We start from the raw sequence: 12,865 nt of genomic DNA, 5'->3' as shown, positions 1-12,865 counted from the left end.
GAGGAGTCTGGGGCTGCTAGCCAGAACAAACATCTCTCTGGACGAGGGACAGCGCTCCTAGTCATGCCGGGGAGGAGGTAAGGGTAGCTACCGGGCATGGATCTACCCAGCCATCAGACGAGAAGCCTGAAGACCACCACAAGGGAAGAAGCAAGGACAGCCAGGAGGCGTGAACCCAATTGTCTCTGCAATAGAAAAACACCTGCAAATCCATCAAGCGCCGCAGGAAAGCCGAGAGACGAGGCTTGAGTGAAACAAGTCGGGAAAGAAAAGACAAAAACAATCAAGGGAGATCACATAAGGGAAGTGAAGGCAACGTCAGAGCAAAGGGACGGGACAGGCGCCAACCAAGGGAAAGGAAGCGAAGGAAAAGGAGCGTGAAAAGAATGGAAAAAAAGCAAAAAGCCAGGGAAAGCCAAAGAAAATTCATTTCCTAGGAGGAAGAAAGGAGTGTATCGAGCAAGGAATGAAAAGCATGCAAAGAAAGGAATTGCGTAGTAAAGAACCAACACCAACAAAAAACAAACAATGCAAAGCCAAGCAAGAGGAGCAGCAGAGAAAAGGCATCTACAAATGCAAGGGTAGTAGAGAAAAGAATTCAGCAAACTGAAGCAACGCAAGGCAAAACCAGTGACAAAGAGAAAGAGAAAGGAAATGCTAAAATGCAAAGGAAAACACCACCGAGAGAAAGGGCCAATCGGAGAGCTTGGCACATCACACCAAAGAGCAGCCAAGGAGGAAAGAAAGAAAACTTGCAGCATCCTAGCAAATAACACACACAACTTCCTCCTGCAAAGGACAATTCAAAGAAAGCAAGTGGAAAAAGCCAACTAGGGAGGACCCATTCGGACGTCCTACAAAACCTCCCCCAGCAGAAAGAAACCCTTGGCAGCATCAGCCTCGGACGACTCACGGGCGGCCGCTGAAGATTCTGGCTCCCATCCCAGAAGGCCTGCACGACGCAGGAGTCGCTGAGCAAAGGCTCGGTCCCTGGCTGCCACAGCACCTCGGCAGAACGAGAACAATCTTGCTGAGGAGGCAATGGGGACTACTCTGGATTCTCTCTCGGACACTTCAGATCCTCCAAGAGAAACTGCAAACGACACACGATGTCTAGCCTATAACCCTGGCCATTGAGAGAGCTCCTAATGACTCCAGAAAAAGAACATTCAGGATTACCACTCCTGCGGGAAACAGGATAAAGGAAATGACTACAGCTGCATCCGGGGAGAAAAAAAAGGAAAGAAACAACGGCCACGGGGAATGAAGGTTACCCACCAGGAAGACACCTACCTGCCTGCAAGGGGATAAATGTTGCGTAGCTAGCCTGGAGGAGTCCAGGCCTGCTATCCAGCATGACAACGGGCCCCGGAGGACAACAAAAGCTGAGCATCCATGCCTGGGCAGGAGGAAAGGGTAGCTACTGGGCATGCTGCTGCCTCCACGAGAGATGCGACTTCTGCGCTACCTACCCCAGAGGAGTCTGGGGCTGCTAGCCAGAACAAACATCTCTCTGGACGAGGGACAGCGCTCCTAGTCATGCCGGGCAGGAGGTAAGGGTAGCTACCGGGCATGGATCTACCCAGCCATCAGACGAGAAGCCTGAAGACCACCACAAGGGAAGAAGCAAGGACAGCCAGGAGGCGTGAACCCAATTGTCTCTGCAATAGAAAAACACCTGCAAATCCATCAAGCGCCGCAGGAAAGCCGAGAGACGAGGCTTGAGTGAAACAAGTCGGGAAAGAAAAGACAAAAACAATCAAGGGAGATCACATAAGGGAAGTGAAGGCAACGTCAGAGCAAAGGGACGGGACAGGCGCCAACCAAGGGAAAGGAAGCGAAGGAAAAGGAGCGTGAAAAGAAAGGAAAAAAAGCAAAAAGCCAGGGAAAGCCAAAGAAAATTCATTTCCTAGGAGGAGGAAAGGAGTGTATCGAGCAAGGAATGAAAAGCATGCAAAGAAAGGAATTGTGTAGTAAAGAACCAACACCAACAAAAAACAAACAATGCAAAGCCAAGCAAGAGGAGCAGCAGAGAAAAGGCATCTACAAATGCAAGGGTAGTAGAGAAAAGAATTCAGCAAACTGAAGCAACGCAAGGCAAAACCAGTGACAAAGAGAAAGAGAAAGGAAATGCTAAAATGCAAAGGAAAACACCACCGAGAGAAAGGGCCAATCGGAGAGCTTGGCACATCACACCAAAGAGCAGCCAAGGAGGAAAGAAAGAAAACTTGCAGCATCCTAGCAAATAACACACACAACTTCCTCCTGCAAAGGACAATTCAAAGAAAGCAAGTGGAAAAAGCCAACTAGGGAGGACCCATTCGGACGTCCTACAAAACCTCCCCCAGCAGAAAGAAACCCTTGGCAGCATCAGCCTCGGAGGACTCACGGGCGGCCGCTGAAGATTCTGGCTCCCATCCCAGAAGGCCTGCACGACGCAGGAGTCGCTGAGCAAAGGCTCGGTCCCTGGCTGCCACAGCACCTCGGCAGAACGAGAACAATCTTGCTGAGGAGGCAACGGGGACTACTCTAGAGTCTCTCTCGGACACTTCAGATCCTCCAGGAGAAACTGCAAAACACACACGACGTCTAGCCTATAACCCTGGCCATTGAGAGAGCTCCTAATGACGCCAGCAAAAAAACATTCAGGATTACCACTCCTGCGGGAAACAGGATAAAGGAAATGACTACAGCTGCATCCGGGGAGAAAAAAAAGGAAAGAAACCACGGTCACGGGGAATGAAGGTTACCCACCAGGAAGACACCTACCTGCCTGCAAGGGGATAAATGTTGCGTAGCTAGCCTGGAGGAGTCCAGGCCTGCTATCCAGCATGACAACGGGCCCCGGAGGACAACAAAAGCTGAGCATCCATGCCTGGGCAGGAGGAAAGGGTAGCTACTGGGCATGCTGCTGCCTCCACGAGAGATGCGACTTCTGCGCTACCTACCCCAGAGGAGTCTGGGGCTGCTAGCCAGAACAAACATCTCTCTGGACGAGGGACAGCGCTCCTAGTCATGCTGGGGAGGAGGTAAGGGTAGCTACCGGGCATGGATCTACCCAGCCATCAGACGAGAAGCCTGAAGACCACCACAAGGGAAGAAGCAAGGACAGCCAGGAGGCGTGAACCCAATTGTCTCTGCAATAGAAAAACACCTGCAAATCCATCAAGCGCCGCAGGAAAGCCGAGAGACGAGGCTTGAGTGAAACAAGTCGGGAAAGAAAAGACAAAAACAATCAAGGGAGATCACATAAGGGAAGTGAAGGCAACGTCAGAGCAAAGGGACGGGACAGGCGCCAACCAAGGGAAAGGAAGCGAAGGAAAAGGAGCGTGAAAAGAAAGGAAAAAAAGCAAAAAGCCAGGGAAAGCCAAAGAAAATTCATTTCCTAGGAGGAGGAAAGGAGTGTATCGAGCAAGGAATGAAAAGCATGCAAAGAAAGGAATTGTGTAGTAAAGAACCAACACCAACAAAAAACAAACAATGCAAAGCCAAGCAAGAGGAGCAGCAGAGAAAAGGCATCTACAAATGCAAGGGTAGTAGAGAAAAGAATTCAGCAAACTGAAGCAACGCAAGGCAAAACCAGTGACAAAGAGAAAGAGAAAGGAAATGCTAAAATGCAAAGGAAAACACCACCGAGAGAAAGGGCCAATCGGAGAGCTTGGCACATCACACCAAAGAGCAGCCAAGGAGGAAAGAAAGAAAACTTGCAGCATCCTAGCAAATAACACACACAACTTCCTCCTGCAAAGGACAATTCAAAGAAAGCAAGTGGAAAAAGCCAACTAGGGAGGACCCATTCGGACGTCCTACAAAACCTCCCCCAGCAGAAAGAAACCCTTGGCAGCATCAGCCTCGGAGGACTCACGGGCGGCCGCTGAAGATTCTGGCTCCCATCCCAGAAGGCCTGCACGACGCAGGAGTCGCTGAGCAAAGGCTCGGTCCCTGGCTGCCACAGCACCTCGGCAGAACGAGAACAATCTTGCTGAGGAGGCAACGGGGACTACTCTAGAGTCTCTCTCGGACGCTTCAGATCCTCCAAGAGAAACTGCAAACGAAACACGACGTCTAGCCTATAACCCTGGCCATTGAGAGAGCTCCTAATGACGCCAGCAAAAAAACATTCAGGATTACCACTCCTGCGGGAAACAGGATAAAGGAAATGACTACAGCTGCATCCGGGGAGAAAAAAAAGGAAAGAAACAACGGTCACGGGGAATGAAGGTTACCCACCAGGAAGACACCTACCTGCCTGCAAGGGGATAAATGTTGCGTAGCTAGCCTGGAGGAGTCCAGGCCTGCTATCCAGCATGACAACGGGCCCCGGAGGACAACAAAAGCTGAGCGTCCATGCCTGGGCAGGAGGAAAGGGTAGCTACTGGGCATGCTGCTGCCTCCACGAGAGATGCGACTTCTGCGCTACCTACCCCAGAGGAGTCTGGGGCTGCTAGCCAGAACAAACATCTCTCTGGACGAGGGACAGCGCTCCTAGTCATGCTGGGGAGGAGGTAAGGGTAGCTACCGGGCATGGATCTACCCAGCCATCAGACGAGAAGCCTGAAGACCACCACAAGGGAAGAAGCAAGGACAGCCAGGAGGCGTGAACCCAATTGTCTCTGCAATAGAAAAACACCTGCAAATCCATCAAGCGCCGCAGGAAAGCCGAGAGACGAGGCTTGAGTGAAACAAGTCGGGAAAGAAAAGACAAAAACAATCAAGGGAGATCACATAAGGGAAGTGAAGGCAACGTCAGAGCAAAGGGACGGGACAGGCGCCAACCAAGGGAAAGGAAGCGAAGGAAAAGGAGCGTGAAAAGAAAGGAAAAAAAGCAAAAAGCCAGGGAAAGCCAAAGAAAATTCATTTCCTAGGAGGAGGAAAGGAGTGTATCGAGCAAGGAATGAAAAGCATGCAAAGAAAGGAATTGTGTAGTAAAGAACCAACACCAACAAAAAACAAACAATGCAAAGCCAAGCAAGAGGAGCAGCAGAGAAAAGGCATCTACAAATGCAAGGGTAGTAGAGAAAAGAATTCAGCAAACTGAAGCAACGCAAGGCAAAACCAGTGACAAAGAGAAAGAGAAAGGAAATGCTAAAATGCAAAGGAAAACACCACCGAGAGAAAGGGCCAATCGGAGAGCTTGGCACATCACACCAAAGAGCAGCCAAGGAGGAAAGAAAGAAAACTTGCAGCATCCTAGCAAATAACACACACAACTTCCTCCTGCAAAGGACAATTCAAAGAAAGCAAGTGGAAAAAGCCAACTAGGGAGGACCCATTCGGACGTCCTACAAAACCTCCCCCAGCAGAAAGAAACCCTTGGCAGCATCAGCCTCAGAGGACTCACGGGCGGCCGCTGAAGATTCTGGCTCCCATCCCAGAAGGCTTGCACGACGCAGGAGTCGCTGACGAAAGGCTCGGTCCCTGGCTGCCACAGCACCTCGGCAGAACGAGAACAATCTTGCTGAGGAGGCAATGGGGACTACTCTGGATTCTCTCTCGGACACTTCAGATCCTCCAAGAGAAACTGCAAACGACACACAACGTCTAGCCTATAACCCTGGCCATTGAGAGAGCTCCTAATGACGCCAGCAAAAAACATTCAGGATTACCACTCCTGCGGGAAACAGGATAAAGGAAATGACTACAGCTGCATCCCGGGAGAAAAAAAAGGAAAGAAACAACGGTCACGGGGAATGAAGGTTACCCACCAGGAAGACACCTACCTGCCTGCAAGGGGATAAATGTTGCGTAGCTAGCCTGGAGGAGTCCAGGCCTGCTATCCAGCATGACAACGGGCCCCGGAGGACAACAAAAGCTGAGCGTCCATGCCTGGGCAGGAGGAAAGGGTAGCTACTGGGCATGCTGCTGCCTCCACGAGAGATGCGACTTCTGCGCTACCTACCCCAGAGGAGTCTGGGGCTGCTAGCCAGAACAAACATCTCTCTGGACGAGGGACAGCGCTCCTAGTCATGCTGGGGAGGAGGTAAGGGTAGCTACCGGGCATGGATCTACCCAGCCATCAGACGAGAAGCCTGAAGACCACCACAAGGGAAGAAGCAAGGACAGCCAGGAGGCGTGAACCCAATTGTCTCTGCAATAGAAAAACACCTGCAAATCCATCAAGCGCCGCAGGAAAGCCGAGAGACGAGGCTTGAGTGAAACAAGTCGGGAAAGAAAAGACAAAAACAATCAAGGGAGATCACATAAGGGAAGTGAAGGCAACGTCAGAGCAAAGGGACGGGACAGGCGCCAACCAAGGGAAAGGAAGCGAAGGAAAAGGAGCGTGAAAAGAAAGGAAAAAAAGCAAAAAGCCAGGGAAAGCCAAAGAAAATTCATTTCCTAGGAGGAGGAAAGGAGTGTATCGAGCAAGGAATGAAAAGCATGCAAAGAAAGGAATTGTGTAGTAAAGAACCAACACCAACAAAAAACAAACAATGCAAAGCCAAGCAAGAGGAGCAGCAGAGAAAAGGCATCTACAAATGCAAGGGTAGTAGAGAAAAGAATTCAGCAAACTGAAGCAACGCAAGGCAAAACCAGTGACAAAGAGAAAGAGAAAGGAAATGCTAAAATGCAAAGGAAAACACCACCGAGAGAAAGGGCCAATCGGAGAGCTTGGCACATCACACCAAAGAGCAGCCAAGGAGGAAAGAAAGAAAACTTGCAGCATCCTAGCAAATAACACACACAACTTCCTCCTGCAAAGGACAATTCAAAGAAAGCAAGTGGAAAAAGCCAACTAGGGAGGACCCATTCGGACGTCCTACAAAACCTCCCCCAGCAGAAAGAAACCCTTGGCAGCATCAGCCTCGGAGGACCCACGGGCGGCCGCTGAAGATTCTGGCTCCCATCCCAGAAGGCTTGCACGACGCAGGAGTCGCTGAGCAAAGGCTCGGTCCCTGGCTGCCACAGCACCTCGGCAGAATGAGAACAATCTTGCTGAGGAGGCAATGGGGACTACTCTAGAGTCTCTCTCGGACGCTTCAGATCCTCCAGGAGAAACAGCAAAAGACACACAACGTCTAGCCTATAACCCTGGCCATTGAGAGAGCTCCTAATGACGCCAGCAAAAAAACATTCAGGATTACCACTCCTGCGGGAAACAGGATAAAGGAAATGACTACAGCTGCATCCCGGGAGAAAAAAAAGGAAAGAAACAACGGTCACGGGGAATGAAGGTTACCCACCAGGAAGACACCTACCTGCCTGCAAGGGGATAAATGTTGCGTAGCTAGCCTGGAGGAGTCCAGGCCTGCTATCCAGCATGACAACGGGCCCCGGAGGACAACAAAAGCTGAGCATCCATGCCTGGGCAGGAGGAAAGGGTAGCTACTGGGCATGCTGCTGCCTCCACGAGAGATGCGACTTCTGCGCTACCTACCCCAGAGGAGTCTGGGGCTGCTAGCCAGAACAAACATCTCTCTGGACGAGGGACAGCGCTCCTAGTCATGCCGGGGAGGAGGTAAGGGTAGCTACCGGGCATGGATCTACCCAGCCATCAGACGAGAAGCCTGAAGACCACCACAAGGGAAGAAGCAAGGACAGCCAGGAGGCGTGAACCCAATTGTCTCTGCAATAGAAAAACACCTGCAAATCCATCAAGCGCCGCAGGAAAGCCGAGAGACGAGGCTTGAGTGAAACAAGTCGGGAAAGAAAAGACAAAAACAATCAAGGGAGATCACATAAGGGAAGTGAAGGCAACGTCAGAGCAAAGGGACGGGACAGGCGCCAACCAAGGGAAAGGAAGGGAAGGAAAAGGAGCGTGAAAAGAATGGAAAAAAAGCAAAAAGCCAGGGAAAGCCAAAGAAAATTCATTTCCTAGGAGGAGGAAAGGAGTGTATCGAGCAAGGAATGAAAAGCATGCAAAGAAAGGAATTGTGTAGTAAAGAACCAACACCAACAAAAAACAAACAATGCAAAGCCAAGCAAGAGGAGCAGCAGAGAAAAGGCATCTACAAATGCAAGGGTAGTAGAGAAAAGAATTCAGCAAACTGAAGCAACGCAAGGCAAAACCAGTGACAAAGAGAAAGAGAAAGGAAATGCTAAAATGCAAAGGAAAACACCACCGAGAGAAAGGGCCAATCGGAGAGCTTGGCACATCACACCAAAGAGCAGCCAAGGAGGAAAGAAAGAAAACTTGCAGCATCCTAGCAAATAACACACACAACTTCCTCCTGCAAAGGACAATTCAAAGAAAGCAAGTGGAAAAAGCCAACTAGGGAGGACCCATTCGGACGTCCTACAAAACCTCCCCCAGCAGAAAGAAACCCTTGGCAGCATCAGCCTCGGACGACTCACGGGCGGCCGCTGAAGATTCTGGCTCCCATCCCAGAAGGCTTGCACGACGCAGGAGTCGCTGAGCAAAGGCTCGGTCCCTGGCTGCCACAGCACCTCGGCAGAACGAGAACAATCTTGCTGAGGAGGCAATGGGGACTACTCTGGAATCTCTCTCGGACACTTCAGATCCTCCAAGAGAAACTGCAAACGACACACACGTCTAGCCTATAACCCTGGCCATTGAGAGAGCTCCTAATGACTCCAGAAAAAAACATTCAGGATTACCACTCCTGCGGGAAACAGGATAAAGGAAATGACTACAGCTGCATCCGGGAGAAAAAAAAGGAAAGAAACCACGGTCACGGGGAATGAAGGTTACCCACCAGGAAGACACCTACCTGCCTGCAAGGGGATAAATGTTGCGTAGCTAGCCTGGAGGAGTCCAGGCCTGCTATCCAGCATGACAACGGGCCCCGGAGGACAACAAAAGCTGAGCATCCATGCCTGGGCAGGAGGAAAGGGTAGCTACTGGGCATGCTGCTGCCTCCACGAGAGATGCGACTTCTGCGCTACCTACCCCAGAGGAGTCTGGGGCTGCTAGCCAGAACAAACATCTCTCTGGACGAGGGAAGCGCTCCTAGTCATGCCGGGCAGGAGGTAAGGGTAGCTACCGGGCATGGATCTACCCAGCCATCAGACGAGAAGCCTGAAGACCACCACAAGGGAAGAAGCAAGGACAGCCAGGAGGCGTGAACCCAATTTTCTCTGCAATAGAAAAACACCTGCAAATCCATCAAGCGCCGCAGGAAAGCCGAGAGACGAGGCTTGAGTGAAACAAGTCGGGAAAGAAAAGACAAAAACAATCAAGGGAGATCACATAAGGGAAGTGAAGGCAACGTCAGAGCAAAGGGACGGGACAGGCGCCAACCAAGGGAAAGGAAGGAAGGAAAAGGAGCGTGAAAAGAATGGAAAAAAAGCAAAAAGCCAGGGAAAGCCAAAGAAAATTCATTTCCTAGGAGGAGGAAAGGAGTGTATCGAGCAAGGAATGAAAAGCATGCAAAGAAAGGAATTGCGTAGTAAAGAACCAACACCAACAAAAAACAAACAATGCAAAGCCAAGCAAGAGGAGCAGCAGAGAAAAGGCATCTACAAATGCAAGGGTAGTAGAGAAAAGAATTCAGCAAACTGAAGCAACGCAAGGCAAAACCAGTGACAAAGAGAAAGAGAAAGGAAATGCTAAAATGCAAAGGAAAACACCACCGAGAGAAAGGGCCAATCGGAGAGCTTGGCACATCACACCAAAGAGCAGCCAAGGAGGAAAGAAAGAAAACTTGCAGCATCCTAGCAAATAACACACACAACTTCCTCCTGCAAAGGACAATTCAAAGAAAGCAAGTGGAAAAAGCCAACTAGGGAGGACCCATTCGGACGTCCTACAAAACCTCCCCCAGCAGAAAGAAACCCTTGGCAGCATCAGCCTCGGAGGACTCACGGGCGGCCGCTGAAGATTCTGGCTCCCATCCCAGAAGGCTTGCACGACGCAGGAGTCGCTGAGCAAAGGCTCGGTCCCTGGCTGCCACAGCACCTCGGCAGAACGAGAACAATCTTGCTGAGGAGGCAATGGGGACTACTCTGGATTCTCTCTCGGACGCTTCAGATCCTCCAAGAGAAACAGCAAACGACACACACGTCTAGCCTATAACCCTGGCCATTGAGAGAGCTCCTAATGACGCCAGAAAAAAACATTCAGGATTACCACTCCTGCGGGAAACAGGATAAAGGAAATGACTACAGCTGCATCCGGGGAGAAAAAAAAGGAAAGAAACCACGGTCACGGGGAATGAAGGTTACCCACCAGGAAGACACCTACCTGCCTGCAAGGGGATAAATGTTGCGTAGCTAGCCTGGAGGAGTCCAGGCCTGCTATCCAGCATGACAACGGGCCCCGGAGGACAACAAAAGCTGAGCATCCATGCCTGGGCAGGAGGAAAGGGTAGCTACTGGGCATGCTGCTGCCTCCACGAGAGATGCAACTTCTGCGCTACCTACCCCAGAGGAGTCTGGGGCTGCTAGCCAGAACAAACATCTCTCTGGACGAGGGAAGTAGAAAAACACCTGCAAATCCATGGTGGTGATACATGAACTCCATGAGGAAGTTGTGGGTGACAGTATCAAGGACTTTACTGAAATCCATGTAGACCACATGAACATCCTTACTTTCATCCACTAAGTAGGTATCTTTGTCATAGAAAGAAATAAGGTTTGTTTAACTGGATCTACCATTTTTGAACCCAGACTGATTGATCCTGATCCCCTGGTTGACCTTTAACTGATCCATGATGGCTCCTGAAATTACCCCATCCATAACCTTTTCTGGACTGAGGTGAGATCTGTAGCTACCAGGATCACCTTTCCAGCTCTTTTTGGAGATGGGCGTCACATTTGCCAGACTCCTGTCCACCGGGACATTTCTGGTTTGCCAGCATTTTTAAGGATGATGCAGAGTGGCTTGGCACCCACATCCACCAACTCCCTCAGCACTGTATAGCACAGTCTAACTGACCCCATGGACTTCTGAGTGACCAGCTTTCAAAAGCATCTCATCATGGATAATGCAGGGCCTATTCTGTTCCCCATCTCTATCTACCAGCAGAAGGGTCTGTGTGCCCAGCCATCAACTAGTCTTATTATTATGTACTGAGGCAAGGAAGGCATTAAATACCTCAGCCTTATCCCGATCCTTGTCCATCTTGTTCCCCTTTGCGTCTAAGAAGGGATGGAGATTCTCCCTAACCTTCCTCCTACTGTTGATTAATTTATAGTAATATTTATTGTAGTCTTTCACCTCAGTGGTCAAGTTCAGTTCTAGCAGGGCTTTAGCCTTTCTAATTTTCTCCCTGCACAGCTTCACTACATATTTATAATTTTCCTAAGTTGCTCATCCCCTCTTCCAAAGACCATAAACTCTCCTTTTGTTCCTGCGTTTCAGCCAAAGGTCTCTTTTCAGCCAGACCAATTTCCTTTCCTGTCTTCCAAGTCTTCCGTGACTTGGGGATGGTCAGCTCCTGCACCTTCAAATTATCTTCCTTAATCTATTCCCAGCCTTCCCTAGTTCTGGAGCCCATCCCATGCCCTCTAGAACTACCTCCCAAGGGACTTTCTCAACCATGCTCTGAAAGAGACCAAAGTCCGTCCTCTGCAAGTCCATAGTTCTGCTGAATCCCTCCTGTCGTTCAACAAGGATTGAAAAATTTATCATTTCATGATCACTTTGCCTCAGACAGCCTCCAGCCTTTACATCCTCCACAAGATTTTTTTTGTTAACAAACAGCAGGTCCAGGATTTTGCTTCCCCTTGTTGGCCCCTTCACCAACTGTGTCAGGAAGTTATTTCCCACACACTCTAGGAACCCTGGGGACTGTCATCTTTCTGCTCTATTATAATTCCAGAAGATGTCTGGGAAGTTGAAGTCCCTCACAAGAACAAGGGGGAGTGACCACAAGACCTCAACCAACTGTCTAAAAAGTATATTACCTACCTCTTCATCCTGGTTGGGTGGCCTGCAGCAGACTTCCATAATAATATCATTCTTATTGGCTTTTGCTTTTATTCTCACCCTTAAGCTCTCCACCCTATCATCACCATCATTAATTTCCAGACATTCGCATTTTTTCTTAACAAAGAGGGCCACAGCACTGTCTTTCCTGCCTTGCCTATCTGTTTTGAAAAGCTGTTACCCATTGATCACAGCACTCCAGCTGTGCAAGTCATCCCACCACGTTTCCATGATGGTGACTATATAATAGTTTTCTGATCGCACAACGATCTCCAGCTCCTGCTGTTTGCTATCCATGCTGTGTGCACTACTGTAAATGCACCTGAGCTCAGCCACCTTTTGAGTGGGAGAAGCCCTAATACCCTGTTGGCCATACTCAGGTGTTTCCATAGTAATCAACTTCACACCAACCCTTGTGTTCTTCCTACAAAAAGCTGTGTTTTCCTCCTCCTCCACCAAGACACAAGACTGTCGGATCTTACTAGCACATCCTCCTTCCACAAGCACTGCCATGTCACATAAAGGTCCTTCCTAGTGACAACAGTTTCACCCCCACACCCCTTTATACCTATTTTGAAGCTCTATCAAGAACCCTATCAACTCCCATTGTAAAACCCCTTCCCACTAGTGGGATAAGCTATTCCCATTGCTTGCCAGCAGGCCTGGTCTCATGTAAATCAAGCCAAGGTCAAAAATCCCAAACCCCTGCCAGGCACACTAGGCTCAGAGCCAAGTACTAATCTGTTGACCCATTGCATTCAGTCCCTCATCACTCCCTATAACTGGAAGGATAGAGAACACGACTTGTGCTCCCAAACCCCTGACCAGTCGCTCCAAGGCTCTGAAGTCCTTCATAGTCCTTAGGGAAGTTCTTCCAATTTCATCACTGCATACCTGAAACAACAATAGGGATTAACAATCTGAGGGCCATACTAGGGAAGGAAGTTTCTTTCTTACATCTTTAACCCAGAGTTCTGGGTGGGCAGCAGATCTCCCTGTGTAGTGGGTTTGGTCTGCATATCAGGCCCTCTGTTCCCT

The sequence above is a fragment of the Meleagris gallopavo genome, chromosome 1, assembly GCF_905368555.1.
Source record: "Meleagris gallopavo chromosome 1, MGAL_WU_HG_1.1, whole genome shotgun sequence".
In the NCBI taxonomy this organism is placed as follows: domain Eukaryota; kingdom Metazoa; phylum Chordata; class Aves; order Galliformes; family Phasianidae; genus Meleagris; species Meleagris gallopavo.
The sequence above is the reverse complement of the archived record's forward strand: the minus strand, read 5'-3'. Positions refer to the sequence as shown.